A 24,575-nucleotide genomic window follows, 5' to 3' on the forward strand; every position below is an offset into this window, starting at 1 on the left:
GCTTCCTGGAAGATCTGGCCACATTGGCTCTATTTTCTTCTCTCCTGCTTACTCATCTTTTTAATGTCATCTGCCTCCCAACTTCACCATTACACTGTTTTTGACAACATGGACAAGGAACATTTTCTAGCCAATTTCTAATTGACATTTTTTTTCAATGAGAAATTGTCCATTTTCTATTTTCTTATCCAAATCCTTCAGCAGTATGGACACTAGTGACTACTCCCTTCTGAAATATTCTCTTCCTTTTATTTGTTTGGTAGTAAACCTATTGGCAAACCTTTTGGTTTTTTCCTTCCCATATTCCAGACATCTTTCTCCAGACCTTCTTCCCCTTCTTATCCTTTTAATAATGGTGTTCTTTAGAGGTCCTATACCTTCTTATTTTATTCTGACCATTCTTACTGAAAAATTAACTCCTGTATATTTAATTAAATTCCATATACTGATGACTCCCAAATCTATTTTTCTTACTCAAACCTGTCTTCTGAACTCCACACCTATAAATTTTCTTATGAGACATCTCCATTTGGATAACTTAGAAGCCTGTCATATTTAATCTCTCTAAGGCTAACCCCTTCATCTTTCTTCATACTATATTTTATCTTTGGTGAATTGTTTCCACCATCTACTGGTTGCCAAATCAGAGACCTGGCAAACATCCTTGTTGCCCCTGACCCCACTGAGATGCTTTATTTGTGTCCTTCTCTTTCCTCATCTGCATCTCCCTGGCTCATCCTGTATCACAGCAAGATTCTCCTAACTGGTATCCCTACCTTTTGTCTAGTCATTTTAATACATTCTACACATCACAACCAGAACTATCTTCTAAAATGAAAATCTAATTTTCAAACATATTCATGACATATATGTGCTAGGACCTGTGCAATCTGGCTTGAACAACCTCTTAGCCTTCTCTCTTGCCACCTCACTTTTGGACTCTGACTAGCCAGTTTTCTCAATATAATGCCTGGAATCACTCCATCTCTTCTTATACCTGGTTAATTCCTGTTTTACTAAGAGCTTTCTTCTAGAATGTCACTTCCTCAAGGAAGTTCTTCCAACCCTGTAATGCTAGGTTAGGTGGCTGTGACCACCATTAAGGCCATTTGCAAATGCTCTCATTCTCCTCCTTTTGGGCACATGGCTGGATTGCACATTCCCACCATCTTAAATTATGCTGTGATCATGTGACTTGCTCTGGCCAGTGAAATGTAATCAGAAGTTGTGTGTGTCACATCCAGGCAGCAACCTTTAGGAACAAATGTGTGATTAGCCATACCCCTTTTAGCTCTCAAGGCAAATGCCAAACTCCAGGTGGTTAAAGGCTCCATCCATTTGGATTCCTGATTGAGAAAACTTGCCATCCAGTAGAAATATGAAGTACCAACTTTGTGTTATAAACTACTATGATTTGGGGGTTGTTTGATGCCTTGACATAATCTAGCATCTGTTTATTAATATAGTGCTCCTTTCTGTGCAATTTGTTAGCACCCCATACTTCTTCCTTTGTTGCATTTGCACATCTCCCAGTAGACTATATGCTTTATGAGGACAGGAATTATGTGTATGTTACTGACTTTTCTATCTTCAGCACCTAAGAAGTGTGTAGCACTGAATAACAAAGATAATAATAGCAAACACTTTTATAGTGTTACATATTCATTCCCTTATTGCACACAATAATCCCAGAAGGAAGATTCTTATAATTATCCATATTCTACAAAAGAGGAAGTGGAGTCATAGAGAGGTTAAGAAGCTTGCTCAAGATCACACAGCTGGGAAATAGCAGAGCTGAGATTTGAAGCCAGACAATTCTATATCCAAGAGTCTGTACTCTTAACCACTATGCATTCTTCCTTTCTCAGTAAATGTTTATGGAATGAATGAATACTAAATGAATAGATAAATTGGTATTTGAGCAACTACCTGTGTTTCTGTAAAGGGAAAACTTTTCTCTCTCCTCCCTGTTTTCTCTGTCTCATCTAACACTGCATACCCTGTAATACTCAGTTCAGTCATCATCTCTTCAAGAAAGCCTCCTTAACCTTCTCCCATGGGAGTTACATACCCTACAACTGAGCCATATCAGTCCACTATGTATAACTCCAATGGTGTACACTTGGCACACTGTACTGTAATTATTGGTCAGTTTCTGTCTTTCCCTCCAGACTGTGAGCCACTCAAGATCAATTACTTGGTCATGTTTGTCTATGCCTAAGTAGCTACTTGGTGCTTAAAACATTATAAATGGTTCATAAATGTTGGTTGAATGAATAAAAGAAAAAGCGAATGGGGCGCCTGGGTGGCGCAGTTGGTTAAGCGTCCGACTTCAGCCAGGTCACGATCTCACGGTCCGTGAGTTCGAGCCCCGCGTCGGGCTCTGGGCTGATGGCTCGGAGCCTGGAGCCTGTTTCCGATCTTGTCTCCCTCTCTCTCTGCCCCTCCCCTGTTCATGCTCTGTCTCTCTCTGTCCCAAAAATAAATAAACGTTGAAAAAAAAAAAATTAAAAAAAAAAAAAAAAAAAAAAAAGAAAAAGCGAATGGATGAGTTACTTTCTTTAGGCTAAGGTTTCTGAGTAGCGGTCCTAGTAACATTTTGGGCTGGATAATTCTTTGTGTGGGGGTTGTCTTGTGCATTGTAAGTTGTTTAGCAGCAACGCATGTCTCTACCCATTAAACCCACACCCCACATTGTGACACATACACATGCACATGCACATGCACACACACATTCAATGACTCTAGACATTGCCAAATGTCCCTTGAGGGGTCATAATTAGCCCCACTTGAGAACCACTGTGTTCAAATATCTTTATTATAACCATATGAAAGGTATATGTTAATTCCATCTCTCCCTTCTTTCCTGTGTTAATTAGAGCTCTATGTTGTAAGGGACAGACAATCAACTTGAGCTAGATTAGACGAAAAGGTAGTATCTTAAGGAATGCAAGAATATGAATTTGGCTGGGCCTTGGGCACAGCTGCATCCACAATGTTGGCTCTCTTTGGGTCAGTTATCTATATTGGGATCAATCAACCGTAGCCAGTGTCAGAAGGCAGGCTGAGGTATGTTAGTTCCTGCAGAAACCAGATGGGATGGGAAGATTATCACAAGACTGTTTCTGAAAGAAGGCATCTGACAGATATAAAATAGGTTTCCACTAAAACCTCTTTCTATGGTAAACCCACAGAAAAAAAGAAATTCACATTAATAAAGAGTCTGGAAACAGGATGGGTCCCTCCAATGGAGAAAATTCCTCTTCACTTGAATATTGGCCTAACCCATCAGGCATCAGTAGTAAGACAAACACAGAGACCATAGCCACACTGCAGCTCAGCCCAGTTCCTCAAGATGTGTGGGATGTATTAGTGCACTCCCAGAATAGATGAGAAAGCCTTGGAGGGTGATTGTCTCCAGTAACTAGGTAATTTTGTGTTCCAAAGCCAGTCTCAACCCCAACCTCACTCTTTTCATCTGGCTAAGGTGCTGTGGCTCTCCCCATACATTCATATGGTGTGCAATTGTCTACATATTTGCAGCAAATCCAGAGCCTCATTAACCCTCAGTTATTTGCAAATTGTTAACTCTCTATTCTGCCACAGGTTTAGTTTATTCTTTTAGGAGCTAGTTTGGAGAAATAAATGCAGTTAGAGGTGGGTAAAACAGAAGTATCTGGGCTCAGTGGTACAGATGCTGATGAAGCTGAGGCTTATGTCTAGGCAAGATGCACAGAGTTTAGTCTGCTGGGGAGGAGGAGGTGCAGAAACTACCACAGCTGATATACTTTCTGCCCTGGAGATGCTTTTAAAAACTTCAGTTCTTTTTGGGGAAAGTATATATGAATTTTTCCCCTAATGGCTTGGCCTAAAATTTCCCTTTCTCAACTCTGGCATGCTGCCTTTAAGGATATCCCTAGGTAACTTTTCTAAATGACCAACAGCACCAGTTGGCTATTCTAGTTCACGGAGAGGGGAGCTAATGGAGGAGGCACTATACAGAAGTTAAAATGTGGCTAGACTCATGTTGACCCTTCAGACTTCTTCCTCTGGTCATGGTGGGCTCATGCAGCAATGGCCAGAAGTAGGAGGGTGAGGATGAGGAGCCTAGATAGTGGCAATATAAAGATTTGAGAAAAGGATTTTGGTGTTTCAAGAACATTTTTATTCTCATGCTACACAAAGATCAAGCTGCATAACACCGCTGTAGACACCTGCAACCCAACTGACTTGGAAGAGCTCAGCTCTTCAACAAGAGGCTCCTAACTGCCGCCCCCCCGCCCCCCCCCCCCCCCGCCCCCGCCGCTGGCCACTTCACTCTGCATGTGTCTGATCCTCCCACAGCACCTTCTGTCGTCTAACCTCTTCTCAACTGCTCACATTCCATTAGGTCTGTGCCCCTTTGTTGGAAGTCCTCAGTGCTCTTTTTGCATCACTCATTTTTAGAAATCACAGAGGATCTGTTGCTGTCTTGTTCCCTCTCCTGTCATTGGCTGTCTGGGTTTGGCTTTACTGACTCAGGTACTGAGTGTCGTCTCTGAACCAGATACTCTATTAGGCACCAGGCACACAATGGTGAAAAGACAGACCAGAAGAATTGCGTGTTTCAGTAAGGGGGTGGTGGCTAAGGGAGACAATAATAAGCAAGGAAATAAATCAATTTTCTGGGTGCAATATGGCCAATAAAGGGTTCTTTGAAGAGGTGACATCTTAGCTATGACTTGAAAGAAGAGGAGCCAGTGATATGAATTTCTCTTCCAATATATATATATATATACTTATTTGTTGCACTTCACCATTCTGAATAAATGGAAATAGCTATTTTACTATAGGACTGCCTGGCGTGCAGATTGTACATGACCTTACCCCTTAAATGCTTGAACTTAAAATCTCAGCATAAAACTTAAATGACATCCCAGCCATTTCATTCTAATGCTGCTAATATCCCTGTGCATCTTAACACTGATATACCCCAAGTGACTTGCTTTCCAGTCCTTCCCCTACTCTGATTGTCCCTGGAAGTGTTGGACAGGCCCTTGCCTTTTCTTTATCTTAATTTCTTAATATACAAACTAAGGAGATTAAACAACATATTTTATTAGGATTTTTTCCCCCATTACAAATTCTGTAATTGAGATATTCTCAAATGGGGTGAGGGTAAATCCTGAGAAAGAGCACCAGGGAATCAGGATAGAAACACAATGAAAGGAGAAATGAAGGGGCAGGATCAAAACTACTGCCATGCATCCATGAAAAAACAATCTTGTTTCCCAGAGCAGCTACAAGCAATGCCAAATTGGGGACAGTGAGGCATGTCACCTAGTTTAGCTGGTTTATCAAATAAATGTTGATATAATATTGTCTTAGCCTAGTGTGCATCATTTTTTAAAAATTTTTTTTTAACGTTTATTTGTTTTTGAGACACAGAGAGACAGAGCATGCATGGGGGAGGGTCAGAGAGAAGGAGACACAGAATTTGAAACAGACTCCAGGTTCGAGCTATCAGCACAGAGCCTGATGTGGGGCTCGAACTCACGGACTGCGAGATCGTGACCTGAGCTGAAGGGGCCGCTTAACCGACTGAGCCACCCAGGCGCCCCTAGTGTGCATCATCTTAAGAGACCAAGGGGTTGTTCATAAATCTGTGAAGAAATTCTATTTATATGCAAAATATTATTATTTAATAATATATGCAGGCATAATTGCCAAAGCTCTCAAATTTCTCTGAGTGCCCCTAGTGTAGGTTTTCTGAAGGGCGAGAAAGGATTATTATGGACCTTTGCAAATAACTCCTTGAGTTCCACAGTTAGCAAAGGGAGTTTCGTGATGAGGGTGTTCATACTGGCCACAGTTTTAGCACTCAATTTGCTAATTTCCATAACATTCTAGAGCTCCACCTCATGTACCCTTCTTGGTATTTTAATGTCTTTTGATCAGTCAGTGTTTCCTGGTTGAATGAAAGATTGAATCCCAACTGGCACTCACAGTTGAAGCTCTATTTTACATGTTAGAGACAAGGCCAATTTGGGGAGTAGATAGAAAACCCAATTAAGAATTGACTTTAATTTCTGCCACTTTATAAACATACTACAACCTTTTTGAAACCTCCAGGACCTATTTAAGGATTTTATTTTATTTTTTTTAACATTTATTTATTTTTGAGACAGAGAGAGAGAGAGAGAGAGTATGAACAGGGGAGGGTCAGAGAAAGAGGGAGACACAGAATCTGAAACAGGCTCCAGGCTCTGAGCTGTCAGCACAGAGCCCGACGCGGGGCTCGAACCCACAGACTGCGAGATCATGACCTGAGCCGAAGTCGGAAGCTTAACAGACTGAGCCACCCAGGCACCCCTATTTAAGGATTTTAAAAGAATAATATAGCAAACATTATTTTCCAAATTTATCTAGTTCATGTGTTTTATAATTTATTTAGGAATGAAAGTGTGTGTGTGTGTGTGTGTGTGTGTGTGTGTGTGTGAAATCTTGCACTTCTAGTGCATACCTTTTGGGCAATAATATTTTAGACATTATTTAGTTGGGCCAATTTCTGATACCCGGCTTCCACCATGGAGTCTCTAGCTTTCAATATAATATTTACATCTGAATTGACAATTCAATTCACAATTGAGTTGACCTTGATTTACCAAATTCCTGAATTCAAAATTATTAGATCCCCTCCTTGGGTGGGAGCAAAGTGGTTTTGTTGATTTTTGAATCTGTAAGATATTTTCCATATTTAAAATTGTTGTATCTGTGCAATGAGAAAATGTTTAAAACTTTGCTTGTTTCAGGATGCCCCAAAGTTATTTGACTAAGAAACATCCCTTTCTCTCTCTCTCTCTCTCTCTCCTTTTTTTTTTTTTTCATTTTTTCTTGACCTTAATAAAAAATACTTTGGGAAACTTTGTCCTATACAGTTATACCTTGAAAAATGGTGCTTCAAATTAAGCACATCCCCAAGGGACACCTTTATTCTATGCATTAATTTTTTTTCTTTTTTCTTGACATTCTGCCACTAAATTTGGGGGCATAGTTTATTATCTATTGCTGGAGAGTGCCTAAATATTATGTATGCTTAATAAATATTTGCTATATTTTACTGGTATTACAATAAGAATAACAGCATAGTTATCAGTTAGTTATGTTTTCTTTACTTGTGCTTTTGATTTGGTTGAGAATAATTCACTGCCTTGGATTGTTCACAAATTCCAGGACAGATAGTCAAAATGTCTGCTGTCTAGACATGATCTATTCCAGTCAGTGTGGTTGTTTTTGTTTTTGTTTTGTTTTGTTTTGACAATTTAAGGGCATATTTTTCCTTTTATTTATTTGTCATGAAATAAGTTTTTCAGCAACACATGTGCCTTGAAGATATATAACATATAGTGAATATTCTTTAAAAAAATAAAAATGTTCATTTAACCTTTTAGTACTTTCTGAGATAGCAACTTTTTGGAAATGTTTAGAAAACAGGGAAATATGACATTGTGTTATAAGTATACAAAGGAATATTGCATAGCAGTTAAACATATGATAAGATATAAGAAGAAATATCAAAAATGTTTCATGAAAATGCCAGGTTGCAAAGGGCTACAGATGGTAACATTTATTGAAGTTTAAAAAAGGGCTTGCACAAAACAATACTACTCACTGCTCTTGAGGCACAGTGGCCATTTTTTATTAGTGATTCTAAAAGCATGTACTCCATTCAGAGTCAGCATGCATGGATTTGAATACTGGAGCCACCACTATTGGTTGTATGACCTTGGGGGAAGTTATTTAATCTCTCTTATTTAAATTCTCCATCTGTAAAATGAAGATAATAATTGTACTCACCTTTTGGTTATTATGATGGTTAAATGAGTTACTATTTACAGAGTTCTTATAAGAATGTCTACACAGAGGAAGCATTATATTTCCTATCATTACTATCATTATTAAAATATCATATTGTGCATTGTTGCACACAACATTTTTATGAAGTGGGATGTATCTAGGGAGGAAGGGAAAGGGATGGGACAGGGGAATATAACAGGGGATTTTGACTTTGTCTGTAATATTTTATTTTGTAAAAAAAAAGAAAAGGTCTACAGTCTCTATTAAAACACAACAACATTTGCTAATTTTCAGTGTCAGGCTCATGAATATATTCTAACTTACCTGGTATACTTTATGTTTATTTGCTTATTTATTTATTTTATTAAAAGGAGGTAACCATTAATATTAATCTTAAAAACCTTGTTTAGCTATTGCTTCCATAGAAATGTCACAACTGACAGGCTCTAATTTCCAGCCATCTTTATATTTTAGTGGCAATAAGATACAAGCTACGCAACTGCTAAGAGAAGTTTTTATCGAAAAACAATCAATAATAGATGATCTTATTCTAAATACTAGATAGGCTGCCAAGCAAAGTGGTGTACCTATTTTTTTTAATTAAAACATTTCATGCACAAACTTCAAAAAATAACAAAAACAAAAGGTAACAAATTAAAAAATACCCCGAATCACATGCAGAATCTTTTTTTTAAATTTTTTTTAACATTTTTATTTATTTTTGAGAGACAGAGCACGAGTGGGGGAGGGGCAGAGAGAGAGGGAGACACAGAATCTGAAATGGGCTCCAGGCTCTGAGCCATCAGCACAGAGCCTGACACTGGGCTCAAACTCACAAGTGGTGAGATCATGACCTGAGCCAAAGTCGGACGCTTAACTGACTGAGCTACCCAGGTGCCCATCAGACTCTCTTATTAGAGAAATAGAGGGCCATTAATACTAGTAATGCCACTGCTAATAATTTTCAAGGAAAAAGAATCCCGTATTGTTAAAAAAAATCTTAGAATCATAAAAATTCCATCCAGATGCATGCAGTGAATGACTTTGTTTCCTACTCAGCACCCATTCTCTTTTCTGCTGGCAACTCTTGTCTCCTAGAAATCTTACACAGTGACAAGAATTTTAGTTCGGCACAAGGCCATTAATAAAGACTACGTTTCCTGACTCTCTTTTAGCTAGGCATGGCCAAGTGATTCAGCTGTAGTGAATTGGATGTGAACAGAAGTTTAATGTGTGACTGTTGTATCCTTCCCTTCCCTTTCTCCCCTTTTCTGCTTGGGAGAATGTGACCATGGCAGACAGAGCTGCAACAGCCATTTTAAGTTATGAGATAGAACCTATGTATTAATAATGGCAAAACACTAGGATAAAAGAATCCTGGGCCCCTGACATCTTCAAGGATGAGAGGTGGTTCATTGCTTGAAATTATATGTGAGAAAGAAATGAACTGATTTTCAAAGCTGTTTTAAAGTTTGGATTTCTGCTCCTGAACCCGAAGTGATAGCCTAGCTAACATAAGCACCCCCATTTGTTCAGGGACTCACTCCTTTACTCTTAGTGTCTGTTTATGAAAAAGCCTTGATTTTATCTCTGGCTTGAGGAGTGGGCTTGTGGCCCAAACCAGGCCAGTTTACAGAAATATTGTATATTTATTGGAATGGTTGAGACAGAAAAGCACTTTCTGCTGGAGTTTCCAAATGTTAACTTCAAGAATAGTGCCGTTGGTGGCTAATGCTAGAACCTGCTTGGGAGTGGAGTTAACTGAAGAGCAGAGGGCAAGGAGTGAGCTCAGTTTCCTACTATATCACTTGAGGACTTAGATCTCATTATGGCTGGAATTATCTACAACTAAGATTTTCAGCTACCTGAACAAATAAATTCCCTTCTTGTTGCTTCAGTCAGTACAGTAAGTCATTTTCAACTAAAAAATTCCTGTGTAATGCAGGGCTGATGTCATATAACCTTTGGAGTTAGTACCCCTAACTTCTAAGAATATTTTTCCTGTTATTTACTAGAGCATAACCATGTCTATCTCTACTCCTGCCCCAGTTCTGGAGGCTTAAAACAGCAATTTATTATTGTTGCTCATGTTTTTGTCCATCAAATGAGCTCAGCCAGGTAGTTCTAGCGTGGTTCCTCTCATGTGCTGCTGTCAGATGTCACCCCAAGCTAGAGGCACCACAAAACCCAACTGGGATGGACATCTTAGATGACTTCTTCACTCACAAGTTGACTTTTTATGTAAGGCTTGCTTCTCCAGAGTAAGAATACCAGAGACCAACGCAGAAACTGCTTCTTCTGACCCAGCGTCAGAAGACATGTAGCATGCCTTACTTATTTGTTTCAGGAAAACCAAATTCTCAACCCAGATTCAAGGTGAAGAAATCTCACAGGGTAAGAATACTGGAAGATGTGGGACATCTTTAAAGATCAGCTGCAACAACAACAATTTTTTTTTTCATTTTTTATGCTCAGGAAAAATTCCCTTTTGTGATCTGACTCAGTAGAATAACTAATCATTCCTCCGAGTTGTGATACAAGGTTTGAGCACCAGTGGTTGAAAGAATTTCTGGGCTTCACATGATTCCAACTGTAGCCCTCTCTTCACCTGGGGTTATGGCTTCCCAGCTCTGCCATCACACAGGGTTGCATTTCAGCTAAAGCTTTTGTTATCTCTGGAACAGAACACAACACATTCTAAATCAAGGTCTGGGTACAGTATAAGCTTCTCTGAGGAAGTGCTAGATATTTCTTTATAAACCCCCATTTCTATAGACTTTAACATTGTTGTTTGTAGAGAAAATGTTTCCAGCTGGTAGATTATATACTTCCCAGTACAGGTGGGAAAAGTGGTCCTTGATCATAGGAAAAGAACTGGCTGGATTCTATGCTAATCAGAGCAGATCTCATTCTCTGTGGGAGGGTGAGGGGGGGGGGGAGGGAAAAAAAACCTCTCAATGAAATTCTTTGAGGCAAAAGCTATTTGAATGATTTTTCTGAATGACGTAAGGTTGAGCTCAGGAGAGGCAGATCAAATCCGGCAAAAGAGACTAATGTTGAAAAAGACTGAATGTCCAGCTGGGATTCCTGCTAGTCATAGGCTTGCAATAGAAACTTTGAGAAAATATGGTCTTTTTGAAGTACAACTTCTCCAGGAAAAGTAAGGCAATTTAACTTGAGACAATGAATAACAGAAAGTGTCCCCATAATTAGCACATAGGTGTGTTGGCTAGAACTTGATAATAGATTTGTTAAAAGCCTTTGCTCTCTTACATCAGATATTTTAAGCTCCAGAAATTCGGCATGACTGGGAGCTCACCATTGACAGGTACCTGTTTAGGGGCTTAACTGCTTGTGAGCACTTAATAAAGTAGTCATCGATCTGCTAATAAAGCTGTAATTTACCCAATTTCTGAATCTCAATTTTATAGGGGCTCATGCAGGCCACATTGGTGTTGGATTTCCAGAGGTATACTGGTTGAGGTATCCTACCTGAGGTATCATGAGGCTAAGGAAATTAGTTGGGATACATCTAAAGCAGATTCCATGACGGAATTCAAAAGTCAGAATCTCAGAGGTATCAGAGGCAAACATCTACTCCAACAGGGCTATGAAAAAGATGAAAGAAAGCATATGTGGACTGAACTGAGAGGAAAGCAGGACAGGAAGGAGCAAGGAGCCTTAGGACAAGTACCTTAAATGCAAGAAGTGCTTGTATCTCACTTTACATGCTAGCAGGTACTTGAGGAATAATAACAGCAGCAGCAAAACAGCATTTAATGCGCAATTAATATGTACTAGACACTGTTTTAAATTCTTTACATAAATCAACTCCTTTTAATTTTCAAAGCCTTCTATGAGGAAGGTCCAAGTACTATTGTTTTTTTTTTAGATGAGGATACAGAAGCCAAGAAAGCTTAAGCAGATTGCCCAAAGTCGTATATCTTGCATGTAGAGAGCAGAACTGAAATTTGAACTTACATCTGTCTTATCTCAGAGCCCAGCTCTTAATTGTATGATTTGCACACTGAACGTCAGATGATTAGATCCACTTACAGTTTGCACATGGGCTTTGAGTGATGAAATAAATCTTAACTCTCTTGTGACCATCCCCCTTTCAATCATCTGTACAATTGCCTCCATAAGTATTCTCATAATTGTTGGAAAATGAATCCTTCCTTTGATTTATATGATAGTGTAACCTTTTTCTAGGGATCCTATTCTGTGAATAGTATAGTGTGACAGCTCAAACCACCAAACAGTTAAAGAAGACACCTATGACAAGTATGTTGCTGTTCATTTACTTGGAGGGGGAAGGGTAGGAAGCATGAAGCCTTTCACTTCTCCATCATGTACACTTTTCTGATGAATATTTTATTTCTGGAGCCTGAATTGACTAGTCATTGTGTTGGGTCAGTAGTATTTAGATCTGGCTTATTGTCATTATGATTATATATATGTGTGATTATATATGCTTGGTCCTCCACTCCAGACCTCCTGAATCTTAATCTACAAGATGGTGTAGTGCAAGCTGTATTTTTAACAATTTTTCCTCCCCAGATAATTGTAGTCTGTTTGACTTTTTTTTTTTCCCTCAAGGAGCAGAGTCTCACTCAGAATCCATAAGTGTAGGAATAAGGGTTACATGTAAGAATAAGTTATTACTATGCCAAGCCTCAAGGCAATATGGGGATTGTCACACAACCAGGCTGCAAGGGAAAGTAGTTTGAGAGGCAAGGTGTGTTGGGTATTGGTACAGCTCTAGCAGCAGTTCCTTCTGCCTCTTCCCCAGTCTGATGTCCACCATTTCATGACCCATCTTTTCTTGCATGATCTGCTTCTTTGACTTTCCCTCCAGATTTAAACTACTTCCCTCTCCCTCTCTCTCTCCCTCTCCCTCTCCCTCTCCTTCTCTCTCTCTCTCTCTCCTTCCCTCCCTCCCTCTCTCGCTCCCTATCCCTCTTTATGCCCCCCTCTCAAATTCAAAGTTCTGAATGAGATTTGATTGGTATGGTTTGTCACTCTCATCTTCATGGGCAGAATTCCTGAATAAGCCTACCTCATAACCTTCCAGCTGGCCTACATATTGGCTGAAGTTGTAAAAGCTGTCCTCCCCTGGTTCAGTCACCTGTGACCAAGGTGGAAGGGTGATATAATAATGCATATAGCCACCTACTTTATAAATAATAATTTAATAATTTAATAAATTAATTAATTAAAATAGTGACCTCAATAGGAATAGTTGGTAGGAAAACTGGAGGGAAGCTGAGGCTTTTGCTGGTATGCTGAAGCTTGATTGATCTGGTGTACACTTTTCTTGCTTGGGAAATAAATTCCATGCTGATATAATCTCAAACAGGCAGCCTCTTTCCTGATGGTGGCAGCAGGAATTTGGCCTGGGGAAACAAAAGGTATGTCTGGGACACCTGCCATTATTAAAAATGTATGGGTCAGAGCCTAATCACTGGGTCATTGGATTCTGAGCCCATCACTCAATGTTGACAGTGGAAATTAAATCCTTGGACCACCTGGACAGTATTATGCCTTTTTTTTTTTACCTTGTTAGAGTTAATATTTCCTTATTTTTTTCTTTTTTTATTTTTCTCTCTCTTTTTTTCATTCTCCTAACAGACTTCAGCATTAAGAACAGATGATGACACAGGAGTCTCTCTTTGCTCCCAAGAACAACAACATCATACATGTGGGACATTCTGAATGCCTTTGTGACCAGAACTTAATTAAGTTCAAGCTAATAACTAATTGACTCTCTAATGGAGCTGAATGAATCCCTAGTTTCCAGCACTGATCATTTGTTTTGTGTAGTTCATCTCTTCATGATAAGCAAACAAAGATGGGCTGTTTTGGAATCATTCCAGTTCTTACTGGTGTGACACTTGTGTTATTTTGTTTCTTTTGAGAAACAGACACAAATGCAGAATTAGATGAGAAAGAATTTGACTAAGAGAAACAACCGAGAGAAAATGGGAAGGGAGCCAGGGAAGGCTAGTCAAACTGGCAGAACGTGATGCAGGCCTGACCCTGGGTGAAGGAGAGAGGGAAGGTAGGAGAGTGAGGGAAGCATTTTAGATGGCAGTGTAGTCCAAATGAAAGGTCGGCAGTGCAGTCAGGGAGTCCTCAAGCCAAAGTTGCCCACTGGAGTGGTCCCTTATCTCCTGGGAACATACCTGCCTTAATGTCCCTGTTGTGCTCAGTCCTCAGTTATTGTTTGGGGGTAGCCCATGGGAAGTATGGCCTCACTGCAAAAAGAGGGATGAAATGAAGAGCACAACATCTAGACCAGGAGTCTGTCATACATCTACAGTCAGAGATCTGAGAGGCACATGTCCACCACAAAACCCATTCTTATAGGGCAAACCAAAAACTTACGTTCTTTTAGAAGAAGCTAAAGGGCCGTGGCAACCTCTGGGTCATTCCCAGTTGAAAAAGTCTAAGAAAATCATCTCAGTTCAAGAATATTTTTTTTTTATGTAGACCTTATTATAATGCAGTTATGGCAAGACTAAAAACAGAAGACCATTTCCACTGAAAAGATAACTTGTTATACTCACAGATCCAAAAGGAGAGACCATGCCAAGCCATGGGGTTTGTATGGGGAAGCACCAGGGCTGGTCAGGAGACAGAGGGAATGAGGGGAAGATGTGAGCAAGAGCCTTTATTGTAGTTTCTGTGGGAAGGAATGGGCAAGGTAGGGTTTACCAGTTTGGATTGGCTAGTTTGAATAGTTTAGTGGGCTTTGGAGTATAGGAACTGGGCCTAGTTGATTGTTAGTTAACTGGCTCTGGGGAGAGTCCAGCAAAATGATAGTGGTTCTGAGTATGAGCTTGATGGAGGAGGTGGTGGGGTTGTGGGGGCTGGATTGGCTGCTTTACATATGAAAGGCATACTTGAAGGCAAGTCTTTTATAGTCTCTAGGAATTGGCTAACCCTGGGAGGGGCAACCCCTTGGGGTCAGCAAGGCCTCAAGATGTTGAAGTGTCAGTTATAGAAACTAGAAAATGTGGTTATTGCAGCATTGCCTCCTTTTCCTTAGAGATTTTGGTTCAACCTCTAACATCTTGAGTAAAGCCTGGGATTATAATGTTGCAAGGTCATCTAAGAATTAAAAGCATTGTTCTACCCGCCCCCCCCCCCCCCCCCCCCCCCGCCCTGCCAACTCCTATCCCTTAACCTCCCAGGTCTTTCTTAGTTTAAGTTCTTGACATCTGTCTATATAAGACCTGTAATGATAATTTAAAAAGTCACATTGCAATGTGCAACAATGTGGATGAATCTGAAGGGTATTATACTAAGTCAAATAAGTCAGTCAGAAAAAGACAGATATTATATGATTTCACTCATATGTGGAATTTGAGAAACTTAACAGATGACCACAGGGAAAGGGAAGAAAAAATAAGATATAAACAGAGAGGGAGGCAAAACATAAGAGACTCTTAAATACAGAGAACAAACTGAAGGTTGATGGGGGTGGGAATTGGGGAGAGAATGGGTGATGGGCGCTTGTTGGGATGAGCACTGGGTGTGGCATGTAAGTGATGAATCATGGCAATCTACTCCTGAAGCCAAGACTACACTGTAACTTGAGAATATATTAAAAGACTACACTGTAACTTGAGAATATATTAAAAAAATAAGTTTAAAAAAGGTCATGTAGAAAAAGGCCCTTAGAGGAGTAGCTGGAGAGGAAATCTCAAGGAGAGATTGGATATAATTCCAAGGGTTAAAAAGCAAAGAAAGTATTGCAGAGTTGTTAAAGAGGAGAGAAAACATGGCAAACACCAGCAAAATAAAATGTGGTTGAAAGACAAAGAATGAACAAGACATGGGCCTTAGAAAAGTCTGAAGACTGAGCATTCAGCAGAAAATGTAATTTATTACTTAAATATCTATTTTTCCCTTTAGACTTTGAGCTCCAAGAGGGCCAGCTCTAGATCTGTTTACCTAGTCATCACAGAGCCTGGCACATCATAAGTTTTCAGTAAATGTGGGGAAAAAAATGAAGGAAGGAGGCAGACAAGCCAACAGAGAAACTCTGAGGTCTAAATTAGGAAGGAGCACAGACTAAAATTCCTCCAGGAAAAGCATGTAGTGGCAGTGGATGAGGGTGATGTGATTGGCATTCAATGAGATGAGATAAGATGGCTCTGATACCTGCAATACCCTGTCCTCATGTCACTATAGACTATTTTGCAATGTATGGGTCACCTAGGAATTTCTTTCCATTTAGCATTTTAATAGACTTTTCTGGAGAGAATATTGGTTTTGAATTTCAATTATTCCCAGGAGTGCCTGGAAACTGGTGGTGTGCCACCAAGAAGAGTCATGAAACTAATTCCCTGGGGAAATGCAGCTGAAATTGCAATGTCATAAGTGCTACATGTTAAACCAATCTTGGGCTACATGTTAAACCAATTAGGGCTTCCTGTTTCTAGGGTAAGCAAATCTTATGATGGTGTCTTCCTGTCCATCAGTCAAGGAATATTTATTACGTTTAATCTATCTCAGTTGCAATGACCAATTGTTGGCACATGTGCTGCCCTGCTCGGCTCCTGCATTCATGCTAGACTCAGACATGTTCATGGTATGCGTAATCACAGTTCTTTTCCTCTTGGAGCTCAGAAAAGTTCCCAGAATCCCTCTCACCTTGGCATTCAGAGCAGCAACTTATGGACCAATAAGAGTTGGGACTCAGGATGTTATTCAAGAATGGAATATGAAGTTCTTCACGAAAGACAAAGAATGGCATTAAAGATTCTCTTCAATTTCACCTTTGCATTATCAAGCTTATCTTGTTCCTTAATCTGTCCTTCCCAGTCATCTATTGCTGATGATCCACCTATAGACTATAACCTGGCAGAGCATTTGCCTTCCATCCTCATCTGCCTAATGCAAACTAATGTTTTGTTCAAGACTCCTTTGCAGTGTTTCTGGAATTTTAATACCACATCCTTTTCTTTTTCCCATTCCCATTCCCCAGGGCAGAATTGACATCTTCTCTTCAGTGCCTCCACTCTATGGAAGACTTGAGGAGCCTTCTAATATGTTGCTGGTTTTCCTATCTGTCCTGTACAATGGCAGTGAGCTCCAGGGTAGATACTGTCACATATGAATAGAGATGTACACATATACATATGTATACACACACATACACATATGTAGATATATATGTATGTATTTAGTTTTTATTGAATGAATAAACTAAAATTTTTTGTATGATTTTCTAAGTATTAGAGATCAATTTATAAGTATTTATTTCCATTTTCCTCATCCTATCTTATTCCCCTTGTGATAAATACTCACTAATTTGTTTCCTCAGTCATTGGAAATTCCAAAGTCATCCTATAATTCTTTCTTTAATCCAAGAAATAAGAAAAGAATAAATTTTATTACATTCACAGTTTATAAGGCATATTTATGCTCCTTGGAGGCAGCAGGACAAGTGTGACTTAACTATTTTTAGGTTAATTTTAATGAATGAATTTATGTTACTTAAAAAAAAGTTTATGTTTTTTTCCCCCTAAAATTACAGGTTAGAAGCACTTTTAGGGACAATAATAAGAGAACTAGATGTTACAAAAGTCTCTACCAAACATACCACTAAGACCACAATTGAAAAATATGAGCAAGACCCCTCAAAATATTATAGAAATAGATATTCATAAATGTGGGTATATGAATGCATGTGAGAAAGTAAGCTCCTAAAGATAGCTGAAGGTGGCCCAAAGTGGCAAAGTTCAGCTTTTCTGGGAGAAAATTCATAAACAGCCTGATGGTCTTAAGGTAGATGTCAGGTTACTTAGAGATGAAGCTATGGCAAGGCTCCTGGTCTAGTCTATAGGCATTCAAAAATGAGATAGTCTCATAAGCCCTGTACTAAAAGTTCAGGCAAGCACCACATTTTTATGAGAAAATTGAATATTTGGCTTGAAAATGCTATTGACCCAAAAATTTCTTATATGTAGAATTTGGCTAGGCAATGAAGGATGAGCTCTACATGAACATGTCAGATGAGGGAGAATGGTTTGTCGTGTCAATGCAATGTTAAACTCCTATACACACTGATGTGTATTTGATCATTGATCCTCCTGGGTCTCGGACTGAGTGCTTCATATTTAACATATAGAAGCATAAAGGCAATGTAATTAGCTGATAGTACAGATGACTAAGAGACAGATCTCCCATCCCCTCTCTCTGTCTTATTCAACCAGCTTGTTGTTGAAAGCCAGAGGGTACTGTTTGAACTGGAGCTGGTTTAACAAGAAGTCTAGAGGTGTGTTAGCAGTTGTACTTACCTGGACAAGACTTTTATTTGAATAAGGGCCATGAAAGGCTCCTAGAAAGAAACTGTGGAAGGCTAGGGTCCCTCTCAGGGACTATAGCAAGGTCCTGAGGCTCTGAAAGTAGGAGGGAAGACTTGAGGCTGCCTTGACTGAACCGAATTGTCAAATGAAATTTGCATGATCCTCTTCACCAACTTGGTGGTGTAAATTCACTTTGTTTTCTTTTTTAATATTTAGGCTAATCACGGGATTAATTTTGAGATTTTCCTCTACAAACTGTCCAATAACTTTACTTATTTAGCCCAAAGATTCCAGGCCTACTTCTAAATTGCAGGAGAATAGAAAACCTCGAAAAATGATCAATCTGGTAGCAGAACCTGTTTCACATAGGTTCCTTCTGTCATAGCTGCATGGTGTTGCTGTGGAAAATGATCTTCATGGTTTAACACCCTCTTGTACCCTGCTGCAGTGATGCCATTGCTGGTCCTTCTGCAGACAGCAGTCATTCTTCAAGAGTTCATTTATTCACTCCCTTTAGTGTTATGCTCTGCAAACAGTGCTCTTTTTGGGAGGCTCCCAGGGTTGCAGTTCTCTAGTTGATATTTTCTCTTACTTAAAGAGCTGTCCAGGAGTCAAGGAGGCTGGCTGGCTAGGAAAGAATTCAAGTCTTGGAAATGTGCTTTTCCAGAACCAACTCTTCGAAGATAATCTTAGATTTCTCTCTCTTTATAGCTAATAAAACTGAACTCTACAGAATTGAAGTGATTTGCCCATTCATTAAGTGTTGAGCCATGATAAATTTGTGGGTCTGCCTCTCAGACCAGTGACAGTCCTTCCCTCTTGCTACCATCCAGACTGCTTGCAGTCTGCTGTGCATGCACACTCATTAGAAAGCAGTGACCTTCAGCTGAGCATAGTGCAAGAGACTTCTTGTCCTGATACCTTCTTCAGTGCTCTGTTTGCCTCTGCAAAACCAGGCTTGCTGGGGGTAGTAGACAAAGAGCAGAAAATGAATAATTTATATTTCACTCTTTCACAGAGGCTCCCCACTGGGTTGCTTTCTAGGAAAAATATTCCTGGCTTGCAGTCTCAGCGTGAGAGCATGTGCCAGGCCCAGCCCATTGTCCCCCTCTTCACACTGTCTGAGATAGTATCCAGACAGAAATGTTAGGCTGCTGGGTTTGATTATTGCCTTTTTATTTTGGCCCCTGGGCAGAAGGAGTGCTTTCTATCATGCATGGGCAAAGCCTCACTTTCTTAGTGTTTAGCTGCTGTCAAAATGACCCAGATGGCAGGTAACACGATAGTGGTGCTTCTAACAAGACCACCACTTATTTTATATCTTCCTTGTATAGCTACTTCCAGCTGTCAGAATTATAGACTGAGAGTTGACATAGACCTTAGGGACTAATTTTTAATTCCATTTTCTTCCTGCCCATTGTTCTAAATGAATTCACCAGGATGTCCACCAGTCTTTCCTATGAGAAAATATATTGCCTACAGAGTGTGTTGAGTGGCCATCTCTGGGATGCTGTGTTCTTTGCCACATGACCTCATTTTACTTTGGACAAAGCTGCTAGGGTCAGATAAAGGATCTAACCCAAATGTAGGCAAACCTTAAACTAACTGGTGGTCTATGATACAACTTAGTGCTAAAGGCTCAACTGAACAATAATTTTTATGGGATAATCAATTTCTTTTCTGTACTGCGCTTTTCTGTGCTATGGAACAAATCACATAATAAGCAGTGGGTATATAGAGAAGAACCATGATAGACATGAGTGAGCAGTTATGGATAAGTTAAAGCCACGAAGAAGCAGAAACTACGGATAAGCAGAGAATGGGATGGAAAAGGAAGTCAGGTAGAAATAAGAGGAGATGCAAGAGACAGAAAGAGAAATGAGCAGAGTCAGTAGCTGAGAACTTAGTCACATTATCGACAGCCTACTGAGACTAAAATCTCCAGACTTGTGCTGCTAAGGTCCCTAGAGCTTCCACAAATACATAAGTATCTTTTGTTCCAGTTTCTTTAGGGATGGCCATATTGCAGTTTCTATTCATCAATATCTGACAATTTTTTCTTTACCTTATTGCCACAATTATCCTATAACATTAGTTAACCTGGATGGAACTCTGTGTTTTGCCACTAAAATAATATAAATTCTTCATTCCCTACCTCATCTAATATAAGAATATCCTCTATAGCATACCTGGCAAATATCTGTACATTTTCTACTTAAAGACCTATAAGACTGAGGTATTCTACATCACAAAAAGGCCCATTCCATTTTTAATCACTTTAGAGAATCATTCTTTAGACCATTTTCCACAAATCTAGCCCCTTCATAGTCTTCCATGTTCATCCTGACCCACCTGTTACCCTTGAACTCTGTTACAAAGTGGTTATTTTGTTTTGTTTTGGTTTTGGTTTTGGTTTTAATTTTCAACTTTCCTACATGGAATTTGTTGAAGCTCAACCTTAAACTATTGCCATCCTTCAATTTCATTTTTGATTTTAGAATGCATCCCTGGTAATTGACCCCATTAAGACCTCATTCTTATATGTTGATGGTCTCTAATGTATGCATACCACTTCCTGATCCTAAATTCTCTTTTCAAAGTTGTTTTATCTTTTACTCATTTATTTCCATGGTGTACTATCTATATCCCAGCTTTAAATTTATAATTTCAGTACTTTAAGCTTAGATCTCTTATTTTAAAACTTTAGTTAGATGAAGAATAAAACGTTTAGAAAAAACTGGAAACTTCTGGTCATTAAGCTGTAGAATCTAAGGGTATATATCCTATGAAGAAATTGCCTTTTTCTTGCCTTGGTAAAAATGTCGACCATTATATTTTAATTCAAGCTCTGTTTGTACCATTAAGTTATAAATCTAAAGACTACTCACAAAGATGTTTGTTGGTGGCAGAGTCTGTGTCTACCATGACTTCATGCCTTCAAATTAAAAAAATGTATCACCACATCATTCAAACAGAGCTAATAAAACATGAATATTAGGTGGGCCCATGGGCTCAAACATGACAATTATCTTGCCTCTCTTGCTTTGCTTCTGTCTCTATTGTTTGTATTCATGACCTTTCAGTTTGTACCTAGCCGTAGAGCCTCTTATATTTGTCCTCAGTGTTTTCATGTCCCAAACTTAACAACATATTTGGTTTCCCTGCTTTTGATGCTTGGGCTGCCTGGGACCATCTTTTGCATTCTCTGGCTTGTTCTACTCCTGGATATTCACAGTAACTACCTGGCATTCATTCACTTCTTTCTCCAGGAACATAAAGACTATGAAGAGTTAAGTGAAAATGGTAACTTGAAGAAAGTTCAGTATGCTATAGTTGCTACCTTACAGATGAGCTGCAAATTCCTGGGAGGCCCTGAGAGGCTATGTATAGATGGCTTAGAATAAAAAAAATAACTTAGGTTTTGATTTGCCTTCGACTTGTAAAGGTTTAAGTCAAATTAGCTCCTAGGAGGCAGAAAACAATATGGCTCTGCTAAGGAACACCACACGGATAAGGTTTAGACAAGGTGTGAAAACAGAACAGAGGCCTACTGCTTGGCAGGCATTCTTATTACCTATTAAAAGAATGTAAACTTGTAGTTTGTAAGCTCTACCTTTTTGAATTTTGCTTATTTCTCTCTGTGTGTGCATGTATTTGTGTGTGTTTGCTTTTGTAATGTCTTTGCAAAATTCCAGCCATGATCAGTTGAAATAAGAATAAAAGAAAGGGTTATGATTCCATTTTGTTTTTAAATATTTGTTATATATATAACTACTTGTTTGTGCTTGCTATATGTCATGACTGTGCCAGACGCTAGGGTTGACAGGATGAATAAGACAGATACAACCCCTGCCCTCACAGGATATAGAGTATAATGTTCTGTAGGACAAGGAGATAACCCAAAAGGACAAAGCAGGCAAAAGTGACAGAATCCAAAGAGGGAGGAGACATCTTAGGAACTAAAAGTTGAAGAATCTTTGTACAGTTCCCATTGATTTCCTTTTTTTTTCTTTTAACAATTGGCTATCTCAAGAGCCCTTTTAGTTGAGCCCTGAGAACATTTATTCAAAGTGGTTCTCTTATAGTCTTGAACCCTACCTGTTTTGTATACAGATTTTTTTTTTTTAGTAATTCTAATATAGGTTCTGTCTAGTTTGGCTCCAGTCTCTTTGCCCATCTGTAGGTCAGTCTTCATGAACCTCTTTTAAAAATGAATGATAGGGGCGCCTGGGTGGCGCAGTCGGTTAAGCGTCCGACTTCAGCCAGGTCACGATCTCGCGGTCCGGGAGTTCGAGCCCCGCGTCGGGCTCTGGGCTGATGGCTCAGAGCCTGGAGCCTGTTTCCGATTCTGTGTCTCCCTCTCTCTCTGCCCCTCCCCCGTTCATGCTCTGTCTCTCTCTGTCCCAAAAATAAATAAAAGTTGAAAAAAAAATTTTTTTAACAACAAAAAAAAATGAATGATATGTCCTTAAAGTATTCTCTTTCTTCTTTGTAACTTGTCTTAGTGGGCAAGTGACTCTTTCTAAAAAATATAACCAGTGATGTGGTGGTAAATGTTTAATCACCAGCTCTATGAAGAAAAGTGTGTGGATGTATAGATATATAGATATAGATACATACATGTTTATTAGTTTATTAAAAAATTTACTGACATCAGGGGCACCTGGGTGGCTCAGTTGGTTAAGCGTCTGACTTCAGCTCAGGTCATGATCTCACATTTCATGGGTTTGAGCCTCATGTCAGGTTCTGCGCTGACAGCTCAGAGCCTAGAGTCTGCTTTGGATTCTGTATCTCCCTCTCCCATTCTGTCCCTTTCGTGCTTGTACTTTCTCTCATAAATAAATAAATAAATAAATAAATAAATAAATAAATTTTACTGACATCAAATATGTGAATTACAAATACTAGAATATATAATACTCTTATCATAAATTATATGTAGTGAACTGATTCTCATAGTGTTTTGTTGATTTTTGCTGAACTCTTTCATCCTTACCTGAACTGTTGTTGCAGTTGATGAATGACTGTATTTCCAACATGCATGCTGTTTGGTATTTTCATTTCCATTAACTAATAACACAGAAGTGGAAAAAATGAAGAGGTATGTCGGAATTTTATTTGTCAGTGATGTGTACAGCTTATTTGTTGAGTTTGATAAAAGTTATAGAGTACAGGGAGATTATTTTTTCAAACAGTTATAGACGTAACATGCTTTTAAAATGAAATCTGCATTATTAACTTTTCTTCAGCACATTCTTAAGTCAAAATAGTCAGCAGAACAATAAATCAAGCCCTGACTTTTATTTCCATGCTGTGAATATTTCCACCATGGCTAATTTTAAGCTACCAAACTGATGTCACTGAATTCAGACTTGGGAAGGAATGTGTAACAGTATACCATTACATACTATTTCCACTTTACAGTTATAATAGATGTAAATAACCTCAAAAGTATATATAATATTATGGAGCGCCTGGGTGGCTCAGTCAGTTGAGCGTCTGACTTCAGCTCAGGTCATGATCTCAGTTTGTGAGTTCAAATCCCGTGTTGGGCTCTGTGCTGCAGCACGGAACCTGGAGTCCACTTTGAGTTAGTACTCTGTCTCCCTCTCTCTCTGCCCCATCCCCATTCATGCTCTGTCTCTCTCTCTCTTAAAAACAAATAAAAGACAATAGCCTAATTATGGAAGGAGCCCAAGTGTCCATCGATAGCTGAAGGGATAAAGATGCGGTGTACATATATATACAATGGAATATTACTCAGCCATTAAAAATAATGAAATCTTGCTACTTGCAATGGCATGGATGAAGTTAGAGAGTATAATGAATGCTAAATGAGATAAACCAGTCAGAGAAAGACAAATACCTTATGATTTACTCATGTAGAATTTAAGAAACAAACAAAAGAAAAGACCAAAGGAAAAAAGGAGAGAGGTAAACTAAGAAACAGACTCTTAACTATAGAGAACAAAGAGATGGTTACCAGAAGTGCAGTGGGTATGAGGACGAGTAAAATAAGCAATGGGGATTAAGGAGTGCACTTGTAGTGATGAGCACTGGGTGATGTATAGAATTGTTGAATCACTGTATTGTGTACCTGAAACTAATATAGCACTTATGTTAACTATACTGGAATTTAAAATTAAATTAACTTAAAAAACAAAACAAACAGAAACAAATGTTAAAAATTTTTTTAAAGCATATATAATATTAAATATAGTAAAATCATTAGGAGTGGTGGGTTTTGAGGATTTATTGACCTTGCTTTTAATATTAATTAATTATAAATTTACATGATAAAAAATTTAATAATGGCTGTGTTTAACAATCAGCTTGCTAAATTCCTGGAAATTGAACAATAATCTGGCTCTGGCACACCACTCAGTATCACCCTTTGGTTTTAGCAGAATGATCCTCAGT

General features: G+C 38.9%; 1 protein-coding gene across 6 annotated transcripts in view; it reads left to right on the top strand.

The window, feature by feature from the left end:
* The window catches only part of METTL15 (methyltransferase like 15), a 366,039-nt gene that overhangs the window by 293,650 nt on the left and 47,814 nt on the right, over window positions 1-24,575 (top strand). Inside the window, exon 14 of one of the 6 annotated variants that reach the window (XR_007156374.1) lies at window positions 23,169-23,238. The exons of 4 other annotated variants lie outside the window; for them this stretch is intronic. The gene's annotated coding sequence lies outside the window, so the exon portion shown is untranslated. Of the gene's footprint in view, window positions 1-13,467; window positions 13,586-23,168; window positions 23,239-24,575 lie in introns of those variants that run through there. One more of the 6 variants, XR_007156372.1, reaches the window with a different exon arrangement.

The sequence above is a fragment of the Prionailurus viverrinus genome, chromosome D1 (assembly GCF_022837055.1).
Source record: "Prionailurus viverrinus isolate Anna chromosome D1, UM_Priviv_1.0, whole genome shotgun sequence".
NCBI lineage: Eukaryota > Metazoa > Chordata > Mammalia > Carnivora > Felidae > Prionailurus > Prionailurus viverrinus.